This window comes from Diabrotica undecimpunctata, chromosome 1, assembly GCF_040954645.1.
Source record: "Diabrotica undecimpunctata isolate CICGRU chromosome 1, icDiaUnde3, whole genome shotgun sequence".
Classification (NCBI taxonomy): Eukaryota; Metazoa; Arthropoda; class Insecta; order Coleoptera; family Chrysomelidae; genus Diabrotica; species Diabrotica undecimpunctata.
Genome location: NC_092803.1, coordinates 167,352,355 through 167,374,831, shown reverse-complemented (window position 1 = coordinate 167,374,831; position 22,477 = coordinate 167,352,355). Strand labels below are relative to the sequence as shown.

General features: G+C 34.7%; 5 non-coding genes across 5 annotated transcripts; 4 read left to right on the top strand and 1 right to left on the bottom strand.

The window, feature by feature from the left end:
• The first annotated feature begins 569 nt into the window (after window positions 1–569).
• On the top strand, window positions 570–643 carry TRNAT-AGU (transfer RNA threonine (anticodon AGU)). Its single transcript has one exon. It is a non-coding gene; the product is annotated as a tRNA-Thr (tRNA).
• A 2,501-nt stretch (window positions 644–3,144) lies between these two features.
• Window positions 3,145–3,218, top strand: TRNAT-AGU (transfer RNA threonine (anticodon AGU)). Its single transcript has one exon. It is a non-coding gene; the product is annotated as a tRNA-Thr (tRNA).
• Window positions 3,219–7,007: 3,789 nt separating this feature from the next.
• On the top strand, window positions 7,008–7,081 carry TRNAT-AGU (transfer RNA threonine (anticodon AGU)). Its single transcript has one exon. It is a non-coding gene; the product is annotated as a tRNA-Thr (tRNA).
• A 2,264-nt stretch (window positions 7,082–9,345) lies between these two features.
• On the top strand, window positions 9,346–9,417 carry TRNAD-GUC (transfer RNA aspartic acid (anticodon GUC)). The gene has a single exon. It is a non-coding gene; the product is annotated as a tRNA-Asp (tRNA).
• A 3,850-nt stretch (window positions 9,418–13,267) lies between these two features.
• On the bottom strand, window positions 13,268–13,341 carry TRNAT-AGU (transfer RNA threonine (anticodon AGU)). The gene has a single exon. It is a non-coding gene; the product is annotated as a tRNA-Thr (tRNA).
• Between the last annotated feature and the right edge of the window lie 9,136 nt (window positions 13,342–22,477).

Sequence of the window (22,477 nt, the reverse complement as noted above, 5' to 3'; positions counted from 1 at the left end):
AAATTACGATACATTAACCCCGATTGTCAGCAGTATTGCAGTTCAATAGTCCAGCCGATCAGCAGTTTCGACACATATTGCAGACAAGTTGTCATCAATTAATTTCATATAAATACTGTAAATTTTCATTTTAAAGTCAGTTGTAATTATATTAAATAAAGTGCTGTTACTCTGTCAGTTGTACCTTTAAAAGGGCCTTTTTAAAAAGTACCTTCGGGAGTGACAACCCTTAAGTAGCATTATACACGCAGTACTATACAAAGCAGTTTTAATTTTTTTAGGGTGCTATTCGCAACAGTTGTTCCTTTCTTGAATCCCTAAGTACTTTATCCAAAAACATTTGCCGTCAATTTTTATTTTATTTTATATTGGTTTAGTTAGAATACTATATGTATGGCATTGATTTTACTGTAATGTGACAATTTACTGACACAATTATCTGGAAAGTCTATCTTTGCCCTGTAATAGTTACAGGCAAAAACATTTTCTAAATATCCGAAGACTTCCTTATCCAAACATTTTTCACTGTAGGTCGCAATTTTTTTTTTATAATAAAAATAACGAATAACGGCGCCGTGGCTTAGTTGGTTAAAGCGCCTGTCTAGTAAACAGGAGATCGTGAGTTCGAATCTCGCCGGGGCCTTTCTTTTTCGAAGTCTTAAGAAACTGAAAAAAACCTTGTCTGAATTTATTCCCACGCCTAAAAAAGTTAATACTTAGGATTACTAATATTACAGCACTCGTCCACTGTCTTTTATCCTTCGTAAGGATATGGTCACAATTAATGCCAGAAATAAGACCATACGAAGTCAAAGCGGCACTGTTAGAATTGAATAATAATAAATTCCCTACCAAGGAAAAACCCCTTTTCAATAGAACAATGCAAACATTCTTTTATTACACTAGCAAGGAAACATAACAGATCTAAAAAACTACCGTCCTAGCAGTTTCCTCTCGCACATATATAAACTTTTCACAAAAATTGTCAAAAAAAAAGACTGGACGCTAAGTTAGACTTGTAGCAGCCTAGAGAACAAGCTGTATTTAGATCGGGTTACAGCACTAACGACCACTTACTAGTGATAAAGAATTTGATAGAGAAGTCTGTAGAATACAACAAACCATTCGCACTGATATTCGTGGACTATGAGAAAGCATTGCATTTGATACCATAATCCAGCAGAAAATGTTAAAAGCATTGACAAATAACATAAAATAATAACATAATTAAATATATCCACAAAAATGCCACATGAGACCATCTGAACAAGAGACAAATAAATTCTATATACAGCGAGGAGTACGGCAAGGAGACACCGTATTTCCAAAGCTATTCACGACACTTTTAGAACATACTTGTAAGAAGGCAGACCTAAAGGAGTATGGTATCAATACAACTGAGAAAATCTCAGTCATTTGAGATTCGTAGATGACATCGTCCTTATAGTCGATCGTATGGATGATGCAATAATAATGTTGCTCTGGTACCAAAGATTAGTCAAATAATCTAGTGCTAATTCGAAATATTGCTATTAATGGAAGGCATATTAAACAGACTGAATCGTGTAAGTACTTGGACATGCAATTCGGTTGGACAGAGATAACCAGACATGTGAGCTCTCGCGTCACATAGAATGAGCCTGAGCAGCATTTGGTAAAGTAAAATATGTATTTAAATAGGACCTAACCATATGCCTTAAAAGGAAACTCTTTGACATGAGATTCACATAACTCGGAGGGTTATAGACCGCCAGATGTTGGGTGTCTCTCTGAGAGACTGAATCCCAAACGAAGAAATATGTCATAGAACAAAAACAACTTACGCTGTCGATAAAATGGAATTAGGCATAACACATCGCCAGACTATCAGGCAACCGATGAACAAAACGTATTGTTGAGTGAAGTCCAAGACAAGCAGCACTACGGAGCAGAGGACGCCCAGCAACCAGATGGACTGACGAACTGAAGCGTGATAGAAGTAACTGGATGCAAGCCGCACAAAACAGAGACACATGGAAAGCGCTGAGGGAGACCTACGTCTAACAGTGGACGCGTACAAATTGATGATGAAGGTATTCGATGTATCGTTGCTATTAAATCTTCTCTTATGCGTGTGGTGTGTCGCCTCATAGAAAGAGAGAGAGAGAGAGAGAGAGAGAGAGAGAGAGAGAGAGAGAGAGAGTCATTGGTGGTGCTCTTTATTTGGTCTGACCATCGAAGTGGCGATCTACCTCAAGTTCTTTTATCATCAACTTTTCCTTTAACCAATAATCTCTTTATACCTTTCCTCGTCTGGCTATATTTCCAAATTACTTTGTATTTCGGTTAATGATTGTGGCAAGCCTAGTGGTAATGTCTAGTTCTGTTAATATTGAGATATTTGTACAGTATGCTGTAAATATGTAAATAATAACGTATGGCGGATAGAATAAATTAAAGAAAAAAATATTCTAAATTTCTAGGTACAAAAATAAAGAAGATAAATATGTTAAAAAAAGGAAATTGTTCAATAAAATAATATTAAAAACTAAGAGAAAAGCATTGGAAAAAAAGTTTTGCACAGAAGCATCGAAATTTATCCCATTGGACCGGGTAATATTACGGCAGAACTAATCAAATGTGGTATTTAGTATCTTTAATTGGAATTAACCACAATATCAATTTAAAGTGGGTTTATTTCTACTTCTTTTATTCATGGCAGATATTGAAGAACAACGTGGAAGACTTAAAAGAAGCTGATAAACTCACTAACCTAAAAAGGCAATGAGCGATAGAAATTTAAACTACGAGATAATTTCATATATAAGAGGATGGAGGAAAAGTCTAGAGAACGGACAGAGGCGACGTACGCTATGGAACTGTTTGATAAATATATACCTAATATTCATTCGAGACATGAAAGGTATGGTTGATAACTTACCAATATCTATTTTGTTGACAATAAAGTCTATTATTAAGACAGTAGTTTCTTCAGTAAAGATTCAAATTACTTGAAACCCGGAGTACTGACCGCTAAGTGATCCATACCCGTTTATTCGGGTCTTCAAAAAGATCCGTGTGTTTCATGACCACCAGTGATCGCTTTTTATTATCGCTTTTTTGGGTGTAAATTAGGGCTACGCAAATTTTTTCCTTAATTTTAACGGCGCCGTGGCTTAGTTGGTTAAAGCGCCTGTCTAGTAAACAGGAGATCGTGAGTTCGAATCTCGCCGGGGCCTTCTTTTATATTTAATAAAAATTTACTATAAAATACAGTAGACTCCCTCTATAACGAGAACTGAAATGGCAGACTAATTACCTCGTTATAAGCGGATCTCGTTATATCAAACAACAATAATATTGTGCATACATATGAATATGTAGTTTTCTAAAACATTAACTTTCTATAGTGAAGCCATTCGGAGCAATATAAGATGCTAATAAATATTGTTTGAATGGCGTTTTTAAAACAAAGTTGTTTACTTTTATTGTCAATGAAATGCATTAAAACAAAAAAGAGTTGTTTACTTTTACTGTCAATGATATATGTTAAAACAAAAAATCTGTATTCTGTAAATATGTATAAAGCGTATAAAGTTATTTTGTCATTTTTGACTGCTTTAAATTGTCCAGTATTCTATCTATCATATTTTCTAAAGATGTGAAACAGTTTTATGCTTCTTCATTTGCGTTTTCTCCTTGGATAAAGTTTCTGACAACCTTTAAAAATCTTGTCTATTAGGACCCATATTATTAGGTGTGAATGGTCAACCCAATACAATGACACTTGTGAATCATAAATTTTACATTTCCGACTAAGAATCATAAATTGTAAGAAGTTTATTGCGGGCGGCCCGCAGTTAAAAAGGGTATTTATTTATACGGCCGGGCCAAAACGTAAAAAAACACGTTTTGCAATCTTATTATCTCTCGTTATAAGCAAATTTACCTCGCTATAAAGGGTTATAGTTCAATAGAAATTTCACGGGACATCTAATGTACCTCGTTATAAGCGAAACCTCGTAATAACCGTGTTCGTTATAAAGGGAGTATACTGTACTACAAAAAAAAAATATTCTCCACGGCGGGGAATCGAACCCCGGTCTCCCGCGTGACAGGCGGGGATACTGACCACTATACTACCGAGGACTACACGTAATTTGATTTTATAGTCATGGATCAAAATCAGTAATTTCTTTAAATTTGTTCCAACAGAGTTTAAAAATAGAGTAAAATGCTTAACATACTCCACTAGTTTGCTCGACACTAATATGAACTTACTAATATGAACAAAAACAAGTGAGCTATAATTTTTTTACATATTTTTATTATAGTCTAAGAATTCATAAAAATTGCTTCCACTCATTAAACTAATGAGACGAAGAAGGACTTGCTGGAACTACACGAATAAATTAATACTCGACTTGTATTTCTATGCACTGTAAAAGATATCAAACGCGCTAGAACTCATTTTTAAATCATGCAGAATGCACGAATTCAATTCGTACACAAATCTTTCTTAAACATTTTCCTGACGAGATTATATGATTAAAATCATTAAATGTAGGTACCAATTTATGAGGTTCTTGATACTGGTTTTATATAGGGTGGCCGGAAAGTCCCTTTAGATCAGGTGGCATCTGTCTGGTTACGCAGACAACCGTTATTTGCCAGTGAGACGTGATGGTGGTGAGTTTACAATTGAAGAGGGTTTGATTGCTGTACATGGTTATACAAATGTCATTTAGAACAATAAAGCACTGGACGATATTATAAATGACTTTGTTAATCGTTTTGACAAACCAACACCATCCAGATCAACTTTGCTGTCGTAGTAGCATGAGGCTTTTGCATTTTGAACCGTTTTTGACGCACTAAGAAGTGGAAGACCAAGCGCTCGAGCTGAAACTTGTGCCGATATCCGGTATTAAGGAATCCATTGAACGTAAACCGATGAAGTCGACGCGGAAGCGCTTTGCAGAGTTTGGTTTAAACGGTCAACAATGCAAGACCACATTTAAAGGTGGATTTACAAGTAAAGGCCTTCCGGTCAGTATCTGTTAATAAGTTGAGTGATATGTTGAGTATAATTGAGTAAAAATAATATGGAGAGCCGACTGCAAGCGTGCCTATTACTGCTTCAACTTTTTTCAAGGGAGCATGTGACAAACAAAATGTTCTGTTCACTAATGAGTTTAAGATTTACAGCAGCTCTTGAAATAAAAATGTTTATTTCTGAGCAAAGAACAACCCTAATTTCTGTGATGAAGTGTCAAATAACCCGCCTAATGTCATGATATGGGCTGGAATGACTTCAACTTATCTGCTGGGGTCATATTTTTTTGAAGGCTGCGTAACTCACCACGATCATATGCAGATAATCAACAAGTAATTACTACCGCAATTGAGAGCTTAGAGAACTGGTGACACTGTTTATTTTTAACAAGATGGCGCTCCATCCCATTTTGCTCTCGCTGTCTTCAACCTCCTAAATGAAATCTTCCCGGACCCATGGATTGGACAAGGTTCTTCAAACTGCCCTGCCTAATGCCTTGGCCTCTAGGAAATCCAGATTTGAAAACGTCAGACAATGCACTGTACGATTTCATTAAAGAGAAAGTTAAAAAACGTAGATATGTTTTGAATGAGGAGTTGCGAAACGGATTGCACCAAGCTTTTGCGTCAACTAGACGGATGAACATACGAACATGTCAAGTTATGTTGCGACGGTGGATGTATACATACCGATGTTTTAAGATAAATAAAGAATTAATAAATATCTCACAAACATAGTTGTGTTTATTATTTTTTCCCTCTGTAGTATAACAAAAACAATTCATTACTGTAAAGCGATCGGCAATTAAAAAATCTAAACCGAGCATACCTAAATTACTTCGGCCATATTGCTAGAAGAACGAGGACCATGGAACTACTGGTAGTATAAGGAAAGGTGAAAGGCCTAAGACGAAGAGGAAGATCTCCAACACGATGGGCAGACCAAATGAAGGCTTTGGTGGGAAAATTCCAACATAAAGCCATATGGCATAGGATTGTAGCCAATAGAGACAATGTAACAATATTTAGAGTGTCACCACACACTCACAAGGGCTTAAGGAATGATAAGGAGGGATATATCCTTACTACTATATACCTTTACTATAGTATATTTGTTGTAAAAACAACCTGTATAATATTGTAATCGTAGTATAGTTATTTTATCAAATTGTGCGCTCAGGTCGGCAGCTATCGTGTTAACGTGTGTGCGACTGATTTCCTAGATCAGGGACCCGTCCTCCCCTCGTTATGTAACTTAAGACAGACAGTGCCAATTTGCCTCTCGGCAAGTAAAGGCCGGGTGTGTGTGATTCCGAAAAGTGCGTGTTGCGTAAGTGATAAATGCGCTTGTAAACCCGGTGTTTTGTGTTAAAACGTATATAGTTGGTCTCTCTCAATTTTATCATTTCATGTATATTTGTTACTGCCTCCCCGCACTCACTGTAAAGCTAATATTTGTATAACTCTTTATGTAATAATCAGAATTGCGATAATTGTCAATGTTTGAACCAGCCCTTAAGTCTATTGTGTAAATAAATCGAAGGAAAATACCTCTTAATTGTTTTATTGCTTCAGTGGTCCTTAATAAATATTTTGAAGCAATTAGGTGTTCAAATACGCCTCTCTTAAATGTGGATAGTTTGGCAACAAAGTTTACCCTTTCCACCAATATTATACTTCCTAATAATGTATTTAGAATGTTTGTCTTCCTTTGAAGCGGTCTTTTGGCGCTAAGGTCTATTGTTTAATAATGCTAATGCTTTTTTAACTTGCCAAAAACAGTTTCGAGTTACATCATATGTATTATATATATTTAAATTTAAATAGTGACATTTTATATTAACGTATATTTTGGCAGAAGGTATAAAAAACATTTGCAAACTAGAAAGAAGTTTCCATTTCTATGCCTGAATAACACAAGGTAAATCTATAACTTCTACTTTATAACTTTCAGTTTTAATTGCTTGGTTAACGGCGCCGTGGCTTAGTTGGTTAAAGCGCCTGTCTAGTAAACAGGAGATCGTGAGTTCGAATCTCGCCGGGGCCTTTTTTTCCAAGTTTGACGTTTTAAACTAAGTAAAAATATCCTCCCCGGTCTCCCGCGTGACAGGCAGAGGTACTTACCGCTATACTACCGAGGATGTTAACAAGAAATTATTGTGGGTAGCATCAAATATACTGAAATTAAACAATTGTGACATATATTTATCATCAACAAGGAAACTGAATTCCTGCAGTTGATTGTATACCATGAATCACAAAGCAAATCAGCAACAGTAGCTATCAACATGTACTCACAGACACTTTGTCTAAGGGCTAGCAACCCCAGTAGAGTCCTACGTTGACATGTGATCAATTCCTTTTATAACTTAAACATCACAGTTTTTTAACATCAAAGATGGTAGTTAAAATTAATTCAACTACAAATTAATCCAAACAAATTAATTCATAATGGAATAGTTATTCCGAAAACGTTCTGTGATGTAGCCCGATAGGGATTTTATATTAATATACCGGGTTAGTTTTTTTGATTTTAAGAATTGACTTTAAGAATAAGGGAAAAGTTACTTTTGTTAGATAGATTAGTAATTTGCGCTGTTCTCTTTGTACCTTTCGGATAGACTTTGGCTGTAATAGCTTGTATGGTATTTTGTAATCGCTTTTATGTAATAACTTTGTAGTATGTAGTAATAAATAAAAACTAGTACCTATATTGTTAGACAAATATTTACGTGAAAAGCGAAAGAGAAGAGGCTTTCCTTGTCTATAGGAAGATATCAAATGAGAATTACCTGCAAATTTTAGAAATAAAAAAACCTGTTTCCTTCTTATGTCGTTAGTGCCACTGTTCTTTATCCTACGGTTTGTTTCTATGGGTTTTATGGTTCTCTTAATTATATCTCTTTAATAAGAATAGTAATAATATGTAAAGACTTATTACAAAATGTTGTCAACAGCATTTTTTAATTTCCTGTAAAAGGCAATAATGAGAGAAAGCGGAATAAGAACACAAAAAAGGTCTAAGGATTGCAGAAGGCACGTACGTCGGCGGTTACCGACGATGTAGAACTAAGTGAGTGTAAGAACGAAAAGGCAATTGTTGAAGATATTCAAACGATTTGAGGAGAAGACAAAGCTTTATGGACTGACTATTAATGATCAGAAAACAAAGTATATGGAAAAGATACTAAATACGAAACACATAACCAAGGACTGATAGAGTCGAAGAAAAATATTGTTTCAACAAGGTGCAAAAAAGTTAGATTACCCAGAAGCGACCCTAATAGATAAAGGAGAAGAATGTCAATAAAGTAAGAAGCAGATTCTGAGAATCCGAAAAAGGACAACTCCAGGGCAGAAATTGAGACTATATCGGACACTGATTCAACTCACAGTATAGTCCTTTATTGCAGCTAACTCTGATTTATGCTAAAAAACAAAAAAATATGTTAAATGTTTGAAAGAAGAAGGAATTTTCGGGTGAGTTAGAGTAGCTGAGAATTATTGAAGAAGGGGAACAAACGCAGAATAAGCACATACTATTCAGATCGCCAGATTAAGAAGATTGATTTGGTTAGGTCACCTGGCAGGACATGTATATAAAGTACATACGCAACTTTATCTTTCTTAATATCAGCAATATCAATATGTTTATTATTTGTCTATGCCTATAAACTTTGCTTTTGTTTAACATTTTATTATTGGTGCACATTAGTAGATAGAACAAAGCTATGGACGGATCAAGGTCGGTTACTACGCGATACCTAAGGTCATTAGTCATCCTTCGGGGTAGATTAGTCTTTGCCGGGAGTGTGTATCCATTCCCTATCATTCCATAGGACAATAATCGACCAAGAACAAAACAAAATTTGAATAGAATTGAAAGAAAATCGCTAGATTTCAATAATTTCTGTTATTATTATACGGTTAAATATTACATTAAATTATTAAATTAATAATTATAACATTAAATATGGTATTAACGATAATATATTCGGAATTTTTCAGTTATGCCAGGTAGCACAAATATTACAATTGAAAAAAGGAGTCTCGTGATTTTTAAAAGTATTAATATATTTCAAAGTAGTTCAAATACTAGAAAAATATTACTTAAAATCCTTGGTAGTGTAGTGGTTCCACGGTGATTGCAAAAATTTGCAATGTTTAAATAATTATTTGCAATCTTTGAGAAATAAAAAACTAAAATTTAAAATTATTTTTCTCATGATGTTTCCATAAATTTGCAGAGATATAAGTTATTCATAAATAATTTATTTTGTTCCAAGACTATGAAATCAGTGATAGCTACCATCCTCGGTAGTATAGTGGTCAGTATCCCCGCCTGTCACGCGGGAGACCGGGGTTCGATTCCCCGCCGTGGAGAAGTTTTTTTATTTCATACTGATTTTAAAAAGTATCTAAATAAAAAATATACTTAACTAAAAGAGTATTAAATAATTCTCAAAGAATTTAATACATTTTATTAAAGACCAAACCATTTAATATTTTTCCGAAGCTATTTTCTTGTGACATTTTAATATTATTTACTATCTTTATTGGGAATTGACCTCAATTTTAGTTTAAAATACATTGATTTTGACGTTTCAATTTCCACTTCGGAAATCGTTCTCAAAATAGCAAATAAACAAATTTTGTGTTACTTGGTAATACAAAACATTCTTTTCATAATTTAACTTTATCTGCCTCATATTGACCCATAAACCCGTAACCCGTAAACCATATTGACAATTCAGACATATTATACAACAATAAAACACTGAAAACTTTTGTTTTCAAAACTTCCACAAAATTTATTATAATATCTTATCACTACAGCTGTTTCGACAGAGTGCCTTTCTCAAGAGATCTATTTTTGATATGCGTTCACATTTTATAGTCATCAACTCAATTAGTTGAGGAGAGGAGAACTGTTGGTCTGTAAATATAGCTTAGAGTCTTTATTTTAATTGTGATTAATTTGAAATTGGTCATTATCAGAATGATTATGGCGATTTAAGAGGGTGAAGTGCGTACGTAGAGCCTGTTTTTCTATTATTGAAAGTGGCCCTTTTATGTTCTGCTATCCGTTTGTTAAAAGTTATACCAGTTTGACCGATGTAAGTTCTTATAAGGCAGTAGCCATATTTACATTTGTATACAACACTGTGTAAGTGGTTTTTCTTTTGGCTCTTGTTTTTCTTAATATATTTGTCAAGTTGTCGTTTGTTCTGAAAGCTGGTGTTATTCCTTTCTTTTTTATGTGTTTGGCTATTTTTGTTGATATCTTGTCGGTAGAGGTAATCGAGCAGCAGGTACTGGGCTTTTTTTCTTTGTACTCATTGTTTACTGCTATTTGCTTAATGATGTTTAACTCGTAGTTGTTTTTTGGCATGAGAATTTCAATTAATCTATGTAACATGCTACGGTAGGTTGCCAATTTATCTTGTGTAGAATGGTATGATGAATTGTGTATTCTGGTGTCAGTATGGGTAGGTTTATGGATAACGGAGAACTCATGTTTGTTTTTAAATCTAGAAATTTTATGGATTGATTCTGTTCTGTTTCTATTGTAAATTTCAAGAAGATGTAAAATTTCATATGTAATGATTGTATTTGTAATGGTATGGTCTAAAACGTTTTTACTAGAACAAAAGTTTCTGTAGAAGGAATACTAGGAACAATATTTTTTTTGTCAAATGACATTATTCTGGAGTTGTTTGGTAATTGAAAATGTATTTTATTAACTAGTTCTATTGTATTTTTTACGGTCAATGTAGGTGAAAATTTAGTGTGTTCTAAAATAATTTCATTTGTTTATTTAGAAGCAACGTGGATTTTTGCTAAAGATGGAAAAAAATGGATTTGCCAGGACGAGACTATAAAATCCATAACACACATCGATACTGAGAGAAAGAGGCATATTATATTGAATTCGGAGGGAAAACACGGTTTTATTGATGGAGCGGATTTTGTGTCGTCAAAATCAAAATCAGCTAATTATCATAATTATCATAATTACATGAATACGGAGATATTTGTGAAATGGTTTAAAGAAAAACTGCTTCCAAGTTTACATGAACCATCTGTTATAGTCTTGGCCAATCTTGGATAATTCCATTCGGAAACTTTTAATAAAAAACAAATTCCTGGATGTACATCTTCTGGATGTACAAATTCCTTATTTTATGTACTGGACAGTACATAAAATAAAAGAATGGTTAACGAATTTCTTTTAAGTCTAAATTACTACATTTAGCCAAAATGAATGAAAAGCAAAAAATATTTAAAATAGACGAGATTATACATAGTTTTGGACATTTATTTATTTATTTATCGTATGGCAATTACAACACATTTAGAACAAATACACAAACACTAGTAATATAGGTATTTGACAAACTTTAAATAGTTATAAACAAACATCAAGTGTATTAATATAATCAATTGACTCTGAAGTTGCAAACAGGAAGTCTTCAGGACTACCATTGTAGGATCTTGAGGGACACTCTTGAATAATGTGGTCGATGGTTTGGTTCTCCCCACAGTCACATTGAGGAGACGGGTTCTTTCCCCATTTATGTAGCATGTATGCACATCTGCCATGTCTGGTTCGGATCCTATTTAGAGTGGGCCATGTTTTGCGTGGAAGATCAAAACCTGGTGGCTTATGGGTAATGCAGGGCATGTTATTTTGCCATTTGTTCCATTCTTGGGACCATGCATTCGTGATGTTGAACTCCTCATGTACCATTCTCTCGCCGTTTTCATTGGTGATTTTCTAGAACGGAGACGGGTATTTCGTGCATCCTCGGTATCTTGGTGGATCGGCAGGTTTATATTGTTCATGATCTTTTTGTATTCACGTGTAAGTGCGTCGACTCGAACATATCTTTGGCTAAATGAAATCGTAGGCTTCCACGGCCAGAGTCAGAATTATAGTTTATTCGTCTTCCGGGTTTGGACCGTGTCATTTGTGAGTGACCCAAAAGTGGGTTCATCTCGACGTTTCGCTACAATTGTAGGAAGGAGAGGAAGGATACTACTTGTCTCCCATCTGGAATCCCAGTCTAGAGCCGCCGTCCGGTCCCGCTACCACGATGCAGCCACATGATTGGCCAGCGCGCGCTTCTTGACGTTCGCGCCACGAAGTGTGCCGATACGTCCCGACACGACAGGTCACCGCGACTATAAATAGAGCGGTAGCGGAGTAATCGTCGGATTCACTCCCTGCCTCTCGACGCGTTAGTGTTCTGAGCTGTTGGACGTGAATCCCTGTCCTGGCATTTGATTTTCACCTCTGGCTACGTTGAGTAGTTGAGTTACTGTGACCAAATGCCCATCTTGGTAGTTAGTATTCGCCTCTGGTTGCGTTGAGTAACTGAGTTACCGTTGCTAACTACCCATCTTCCTGTCTTTTGTTCTCCTGAAGAAGCTACATACAATTGTAGCGAAACGTCGAGATGAACCCACTTTTGGGTCACTCACAAATGACACGGTCCAAACCCGGAAGACGAATAAACTATAATATCTTTGGCTGTTCCGCATAAGGTATTCAGTTTTGGCTGTTTTTATTTTGGTTAACAACTCTTTTCCTTTTTGCATTCTTAATAAAATGGCCTGGTTAGTAACGTGGTTAATATAGGATATTTTCCGGACACTACGATAAAGCCACATTTCGAAAGCCTCAATTTTCTTACAGATAGTGTCTACAGAGAGTACACTACTCAACTCCGTACTATAGTGTAGGAAAGATGAAAGATATAACATCGTAGTAACCTGATTTTTATGGGCACTAGTAAAGCATTTGAATAGCTTAGCCATTTGTTGAAATGCTTGTGATATCATCCATCGAAAAAATTTTCATTTATTGCAATTCGATTTGTTTATTTATGAATCTAAATAAATTTTGCGAACCACCTGCGATTATCTGAACCAAGCATAGAAATATGCTTCAACATATCTATCAAGATCAAAATAAAAATTAAAAGCAAATGCTTTTGGTTAAAGTACTAAGGATCTGAGCACATGAATAACTGTTGCGAACAGCACCCTAAAAATGGAAATTAATTTTTACATTAGTGCGTGCATAATGCTATAACCAAATGCATTTATATCCTCGGTAGTATAGTGGTCAGTATCCCCGCCTGTCACGCGGGAGACCTGGGTTCGTTTCCCCGCCGGGGAGGATATTTTTTACTTAAAGTCTGTTTAAAAAGTCAAACTTGAAGAAAAAAGGCCCCGGCGAGATTCGAACTCACGATCTCCTGTTTACTAGACAGGCGCTTTAACCAACTAAGCCACGGCGCCGTTAACTCCGACACCAATTTAAAAAAGCCAAAGCAAATCAGTTAATACATGTAAGAAAAACATTTGGAAGAAAATAAGAAATAGGAGAATTATTCATTACGTTATGAACATTGTTATTTTTGATGATAAGATTGATATAATTGATTGAAAAGATCCAAGATATATTTTTAATGCAGTATGTGCAATAGTGACGCACACACATGTGAAAATAATGACAAAATAATTACCAATTACACATAAAACCAACTGTACCAGAAAGGAAAATATATTAAAATATAATTCAAGTCAGTAAGTAAATAAGAGTGTTTTATCAACAAGTAACGCAAAATATCAAAAAGTTTGTAAACCAGAGAATGATGTGAGAACAAAAGTCAGAATGGGCTTCCAAGTTCATACATAAAATCAAAAGAGAAAATACATACACACATATACATACGCATTATATATATATATATATATATATATATATATATATATATATATATATATATATATATATATATATATATATATATATATATATATATATATATATATATATAAATGCTAGCCAAAAGTTTCCTCCCCCTTGTATCTTTTGAACGGTTATACCTACTTATAACTAGTGATTTTACCCACGACCATGAGACATGCGACCTACCAATTGCTACCTACAATCACTCTACTCATTTTTTTCTTCTTTCCTTCTATTTTATCGTATCTCCCTCCAATTTTTCTGACTCATCCCAAATTTTTTCTGACCCCCTCCAATTTTATCGTCTCTCCCTCTAATTTTTCCTGGCTTCTTTTAATTTTTCCTGACTTCCTCTAATTTTTCTAGTAAATTGGTGTGAACTCAACATATTCCTTTTCAATCGCTCAATTCAAGGAATCGCTTCCTGTTATTGTGGAAAACGCTGCATTTAAACGATAATTCAGTAACAGCAGATCACCGTTTGCAGAAGATCGTTCCTTTGGTTAGCAGACTGAAGGGCAAAATTCAAGGCTGCCATAGTTTCAAAGAAAAATGTGTGCAGTTACGAAACTTTAGTGCCTTTTCAAGGGCGATTAAAATTCAAGCAGTATATTGCCAACAAGAGGCACAAATTTGGGATAAAATTATTCAAACTTTGCATTGAACATACTTTGAAAAGAAGCATGCTGAAGGTAGCACCATACCAACAAATGTAGTGATAAAAACTTATGGATGGACTGCTTGACAAAGGACTAACACTTGTGATTGACTTGCAGAACTACAGTTCTGTCACACTTACACATGAACTACACCGAAAAACTTATATGATTGGTACGCTACGTGCAAACTGCAAATATAATAAACATGTAACTGAACAAAGTAATTCGGACATCGTTGCTCAGAAGCCAATGAATGTCATCGAATGTAACAAATATAAAAGCTTCATTAATATATCAGATCAAATGAAAAGCTATAATTCGCCATTACGTACAGGAATAAAATGGTACAGAAAATTATCGATGGAGCTCTTGACTGGCACAGCACTTGCCTATGTCGCCCAAATTCAAGGAAGAGGTAATTCGGGGCCTATTAGGAGATTTTATTGTCACACCAGTTAGTATGGAAAATAGTCACAAACTCAGCGATATAGGTCGTACAGGCAGAAGACGATCTCCAACGTGTTACGTAAAAATGGTAGAAGAGGAAGGAAGCAAGTAGCACAGATTAAAGCAACCAACACCTCATTGATATGTAATGGTAAAAAATTCTATTGTCTTGACTATTTTTTTGTCATACATAAATATTATGGGCCATGTGAGTCCTCGTTGACATCTCAAAAGCACAGGCCAAGTATGCTTTCTAGACCATCTAGCCGGGCTCGAAATGTCCCCGTGTATTTTAAATGAGTTCGAGAAGGCGCTGTTGTACTACACAACATTTTCTGACAACCTAGCGCGTGAATGTACTTCGGCATCACGCGGCCCGTATATAACTTTTATGTGTGAGTCCGTGTTGGCCTCACATGGCACTTAACCTGTTAATATTACTTTATTAAAATTTATAAATTAACATCCAAGTTAGAACGAGTGGTTTTTATAAAAATATACTTCAGACTTTTGTGTACATTTTGGTAGAGAAGTGTATTTATTTATTATGTAATCTATATTTCTGCATTCTTTATACACATTTTATATGATTACTATTTGCATAGCGCAATCAGATTGACAAAGCATACATTCCTACGTTTACAAACTTTAACGTCAAAATAAAAACAGTTTAACTGTTTGTTTAATAGCAGGTGAAGGTCAACAAAACATATCATCAATTTCAACATAACTATTTGTTTAATCAAAGAAAGTCCTACCAAAAGTGAAATTTGCTGATTATGTTTCCTGCGTGAGAGAGAATATGTTATTAAATCATACGTGAACCGTGATGCTGACCTCCGAATATTGATTGATCTAATGATGTGATTAACGAAAATATAATATGTAATTAAGTATGAAAATTAATGATGTGTACTATTATCTATCAATAAATTATAGTCCGCTTTTTGGCGTGCGTTAGAAACAAATTAGAAAACAAAAGATTAAAGAATAGAGAAAAATTATTAAAATTTCTCTAAATTAAAAATAAACCAAAACTGATTGCCCCAAAACATAACGTATCTACAATGTATTATTTTATAAATTGAGTCGAAAATATTCAAGAATCAGAAAATAATATCGTTTTGTATTCTAACATCAATACTGGTAACATACGCATATTATATAACTGAAATTGTGTCTTCGACGCAGGACAGATTCCAAAAGGTTGGGTTTGCTTTACTGTTTTTGTCCTTCCGAAAAGCTATACACAAGATTGACACATTTAAAAGATGTAAAGAAGTCAGTAGCTATGTCCACACTGTGCGTCTATCTGCGTGCGCTTAGACGCATGCCTCTACGTTTGCCGCAGCACATATCTTGTCACCGAAGTGTATGCGCTAAGGGCTACGGCATCATGTCTGTCTGAGCCTGTTTACAGTCCTGAACCCGGTTTTTCATAGCGCACAGCGCACAGCCAGTTCCAGTTCTCTGGCACAGCGCAGCGCACGTAGTTCCCCGCACTTGGATTTCTTTGCGCTTTAACGTGTCTTTTATATTTACTATTTTTCATTTTGGTATGAAAAGTATGTTATAAAATTCATAAAATATAGTTATTAACTATGAACCTACTTATATTTTGTATCAATATGCCCACACGGAACTACCATATAAAATGCAACAAAATATTTTGTTTATTTTACAGTACTGTGCGAATTAATGGAATCATTGTAACATTTTTCAATATTCACAGTTGGCAACACTGTCCACACATTTACAACTGACCAAGCATTGAAAACATAACCTTACTTTTCTCTGCCTTTTATTTGATGGTGTTTTAGGACATTTTCCACTAAGTTTGTGTTGTTTTGTACTATTTTGTGTTGTTTTCGGTAATTAATGAGTTTGTTTCGTTTAATTCCATTATGAATATTACGCCTAGGAAGCGTGAAAAGATTATCACGTTAAGTGAATACACTTCTATGTCAAAAAAGAGAAATCGCAAGAACGTGTGAATAAGTCAGGGGGTAATAAGCAAGATTTTGAAGCGTAAACGAGAAACGGTATCAATGGATGTGAAAAGGTTAGGACAATTCGAAAGAAAGAGAAAAACAACACCAGCAGATGAAAAGTTTTTTGCTTCGAAAGAGCAAATTAGACCAAAAAAAACAAGCCAAGAGCTCCAACAAGATCTAGCAGCATCCGGTGTAGCGATTCGTGACTCAACTCTTTGGAAAAGACTTTCGGAAAATGGTAGAAGGGCAACGCTTTCACAGAAAAAACAGCTTCTAGCTGAAGCAAGTCACTGAATGAAGAAACATTGGGTATTGTGAGCCAAATACTCTAATTGGACTGTAGGTGACTAAAGTCCTATTTACAAATTAAACTCACTTTATAGTTCAGGGACAGCGGTCGAAATTCGTCAGGAAGTCTGACAATGAAAACCTTACACCATCTCATAATGATCCAACCGTAAAACATGCAGTCTAAAAAATTTGTTTTGGGGATGTTTTTCATACATGGAGGTTAGATCTTTGGTACCATTCGAAGGCATGATGAACAGCCAAAAATACAAATCGATGTTGAAACAGGGTTTGGACACACAACTCCAAAAATGTCACCTTCAAGGAGGAGCAATTCTTCAACAGAACCCTGCTTTCTCTCACAAGTCAAAGCAAATGATGTAATTTTTCAAAAATAAGAAGATTAATGTTTTAAATTGGCCAGGTAAATTGCCAGACCTCAACCCGATGGAAAATTTATGGGTCATTTGGGAAGCTAGACTGCGCAAAATCGACTGTACTACAAAAATAAAAATGATGTCTAGGAACTGTCAGAAGTTGGTAGAATCTATGCCAAAACAGGTAAAAGCAGTAATATTGCAGCGAAAAGGGAACATAATTCCTACTAAATGATGTAGGTTTACCTCATAGTTTGTCAAAATATAATTTTTTTTTTAAAACTGTTTTTTTATTAAATCAGCCTATGATTCCATAATACCAGATTTTTTTTGTGATGCGTAATACCAATGGGGTCAATAGTGACCCCAAAGCTTTTATTCAAAGAGCATAACAATATTTGTAAAAAAAATAGTTATTTATATGAAATACACACAAAATTTGTTAAATAAATTTAAAGTTTTAAAATATTATTTTTTGTAAATCATAATAAAGAATTCATAGTTTTACAAATGTAGAGTGACGGGGCAAAGTGATCTAAGTGCCAAAAAATCACTTTTTCCACTCAAAGTGTTCTATGTGCCATCGCCAATAGCCCCACTGTGATTTAAGTCCCTATTCTACTGTTACCTAATTTAAAAATTGACTGCATGATCAAGCTAGCGGTATGTCCTTCGGACGTGTCCGGCCAAACTGTTCTAAGTGCCATGCTTCTTTATTAGTATTGTTCCATGTCAGTAGTTGCTTATAAACGTTCGGGAACGTGTCGTTTTAAGGTTAAAATTCCTATTTTGCATGAAATAATGAATGAACAAGCATTTTGTCGTGATGAAACAGTTAAAAACAAAAAACGTAAGAGAAAAATACAGAGTGAGGCACGAGTTAGTGGAAATTCGTACACTACCGATAAATTTAAAAAACTAGTTCCGGCAAGACGTAAACCTAAAAACGAGGTTAGTATTAATTTTTATTTTCGAGTATGTGTGCAATAATGACGTTAGCAATAAAAACCAATATTTGCAATGTAACCTTATATTTTGCTTTTTTTGTTTTCAGGTTGAATGCAAATGTAAGAACAGCTATTGTAAGGAACTGACTGGAATAGAGAAGATGCAACTCCATGAGTCCTACTATTCACTGGATATAAATGCACAGGGTAGTTATCTTATGGGACTGATTCAGATACTTCCGGTGACACGACGTCGTCATGGTACTTACGATGATGATTCAGAGAGCCGACGCCAATGCACTACGAGTTACACTGTTCCTGATGGTAAGGGAGGTTTAAAAAAAGTTTGTAAACAGACATTCATGAAGATTTTTGCTGTTACTCCCCAAAGGATTACAACCATTGTCAAGAAGAAAAAAAGTGGGAATTACATGTACACAGACAAGCGAGGTGGTGCAAAAATGTTTAAATTCACTGTCCATGATCGTCGTTTAGTGAAACAACATATTAATAGCTTCCCTAGCGATGTCAGTCATTACAACCGACTTAAGTCGGACAAACAGTATTTGAGCTCTGATCTGAATGTGCATAGGCTTTTCAGGGCATTTCAAGAAAAGAATCCTTGTACTCATATTTCACACAAGTTTTACCGAAGTGTTTTTTTGAAGGATTTTTCGAACCTATCCTTCCGTCGACCACGAGTGGATACTTGCAAAACATGCGATCAACTGAGCATATCAACTAAAAGTTCTGACCCAGCAACCAAGAAAACAGGGACAACAAAACTTGAGTTACATTACCGCCAAGTAGAAGCTGTTTTCGCATCTATAAAAAGCGACTTTATACGAAGCACCTTGCCAGTAAGTGACACGTGCACCATAACAATGGATTTACAGAAAGTTTTTTCGTTACCCAAACTAACTCACAGTAGTATGTACTATTCCCGCCAAATATCTGGTTACAACTTTGGTATTCACGTGGCTGATACAGATGATGGATTGATGTGTATTTGGCATGAGAGGCAATCAGGAAGAGGAGGCAACCAAATGGCATCTTGCCTTTTACAAACACTAAACTGTGGACTACTCAATACATACAAAAAAAATCTGTGCGTTTGGAGTGATAACTGTGCAGGTCAGTTGAAAAACAGAATGCTTTTGTTCTTGTACATTTTTCTTGTCTGCTATGAAGTTTTTGAAACGATTGATCATAAGTTTCTTGTATCAGGTCATTCGTTCTCAGCTTCAGATCGGGATTTTGCTTTAATCGAAAAAAGAGCAAGACAATGCAAGCTAATTAATATGCAGGATGTTATGAAGGCGATAGTCACAGCGAGACCTTCACGTCCTTACAAAGTTCTGAACATGGGTGACGAGAAACCATTTTTTGACTTTGATGCAGCCTCTTCCGCGTTTATGAATACAGCCAAACTTGGAATTTCTACAGCTGTTTGGATTCGAGTTTCAAAGAACAACCCTGGGACCGTCATGTACAAAAGTTACAGTGATTTAGCACCGTGGGAAAGTTGTATAGTCCTAAAACCTGGCATTACTGCCACTACCATCAAAAATGCTACACTGTCTTCTCTTCTAAATTTCTTACCTTTAAAAGAATCTAAAAAGAAAGACATTACTGCAATGTTGCAATTTCTCGATGATGACAATAAACAATATTTTTTAAACATTTTAACAGTTTAAGCACTTAATCATTTTCATTTTTTGTAATATGTGTTATATTTGAAGCATGTTTAATATTTAAAATGACTTAATTTAACAGTTTTTATTTTTAAATAAACGATTTACGACAATAAATTTGATTCAAAAACGGTTTTTTGTGTTTTCCCAATAAAATGTTTTTTGGCACTTAGATCACTTTGCCCCGCCACTCTACAAATTGTTTGTGTGGTACGTTCAACACAAGTAGTTATGTGATGGTCCTTACAAACAAATCAATTGCACTTCTGACATCTCTGGAAATATTTTTTGTCCAAATTTCTGAGGCATTTCCAACATCTAGCACGTTTTAATTTTCCAGGTTTTTGTGGATGACCTTGTGATGTAGAAGCTTCATCTGAACTTGTTTCAGTAGAAACTAACTCATTTCCTAACTGCTTGAGAAATTCCCGTCGTTTGTAACCTTTTTTTGTTTTTCACTTTTCGTTCAGATGAATCTTTTGAATTGTATGATATGTCAATCATATTATAAAAAACTGTCACAAGCCATCTTTTGTTTGCCTTTTGACTGGGTACTGTTAATATTTTCTAGTACACTAAACTCTACATACTATTAATTTCACCACTATTATGTAGAGTTGATAGCAAAATTACTTTTTCCCTTCTTTCGGGCAGAAGGAGGCTAACATAGCTTTATATTTGTAACCGAATTTTGTTGAAGAGTGCTTTGACATTCTAAAAAAGTACATTAACGATGAGTAGCTGTCTCCAGTTGCCAAGAGCTGCAAAGTTATCGCCAATCTTATATCAGTAGGTAGGTATTACTTCTCCAAAGTTCAAAGTCACATTTCTCTCTTAATGGCGCATCCGAAACATATACAGAAGATTGTCAAAGTTGATTTTTGGCATACTTGTAAAATTTTTAAATAACAAATTATGGTTGCCTTCTAAATCCTTTAGAATACAAAAAAAAGAGTTTTAAAATAACTTTTTATCCATGTTCAGTGTACAATATTACATTTATACCTGCACTTACCAATATTAAATAGACCAGTAATTTAAATAAAATTAGTTAGCCTTACCCATCTGACATTGGCGTTAATGACAAATGTGATTTCCGGAATTGCACAAACCAATTATATAATTATTATTTAATACAAATAATTTGACTAGGAAAACGTTATCAAAACTTATAAATATAAATACAGTACAGTTTAGCTATAAAAACAACTATTAACTGTAAATTATATATAACAATATGTTTTTGTCAATGAACGATGAACTCTCAGTGCTTTATTTTGAACCACATATATCAAATTTATTAACCAATTCTCCAATTTATAAAAGAGAGGATATCTCTCAAAAAACCATCTAAGTAAAACTGTGAAAATGATAAATATACAGGATGGTCCATAAAAGATTTAGACCATAACAATAAGATAGTCAAGAGCAGATTCTATAATAGAGGGAGAGGGAATGTTTTCGACCCGAACGATAGCAGAAGTAAAAAGATAATATAAGAAACTGTGGATACCAAACAAATAACAAAGATTTCGTGTGCCGTTGAAAACAAAACAACAATATTCTTCATCGAATGCCTCTCTAGGTAGCAGATAGGAGAATGTCTCGCAGATATAGCTGGTGCCGGTGAAATGAAAAACCCGGCATGGAACAAAACTATCCAAACAGTAGCCAAAACAGTAGCTTTTTTGGAACTGAAACAGAACTGCAGGTGGGTAATTCATATAGTAATTATGGATATACCTTTTACAAAAAAAGGTAGCTTCATAGAATCCGGGGAAAACAAGAAATGTGTATACTTCTCACCTATTATGTAGACTCTAAACCTAAATTTGAATATAATAAAACCCTTAATTATAAAAATATAAACCTCTTACCTCTAAACCTCTGCCACGAAAAATCATTGGTTTGAATATGAATGCAAGAATGTAACAAAAGAAAAAAATGAAGCCTACAGAAAGATGCTTACCTGAAGAACTAGAACAACTGTAGAGAATTACCAGACAAAGAGAAAAGAAGAAAAGAGGATACACAAAAGAAAAAAATGAAACCATTAAAATAAGAAACTTAAATATATAGAAAACCTCAACAGAGAGAAATAATTCAGAGCATTCTATAAAAAAGATAACATCAACAGAAAAAAATTCAAGGCAACCACACCTCGATGCAGAAGTCAGAATGAGTACCTATTTACAAAAGAGAAAATGTATTCAATAGATGGGTTAAATACTTTAACCAGGCACTTAATATAGAAAAAGAAGAAAACACCTGAAAGA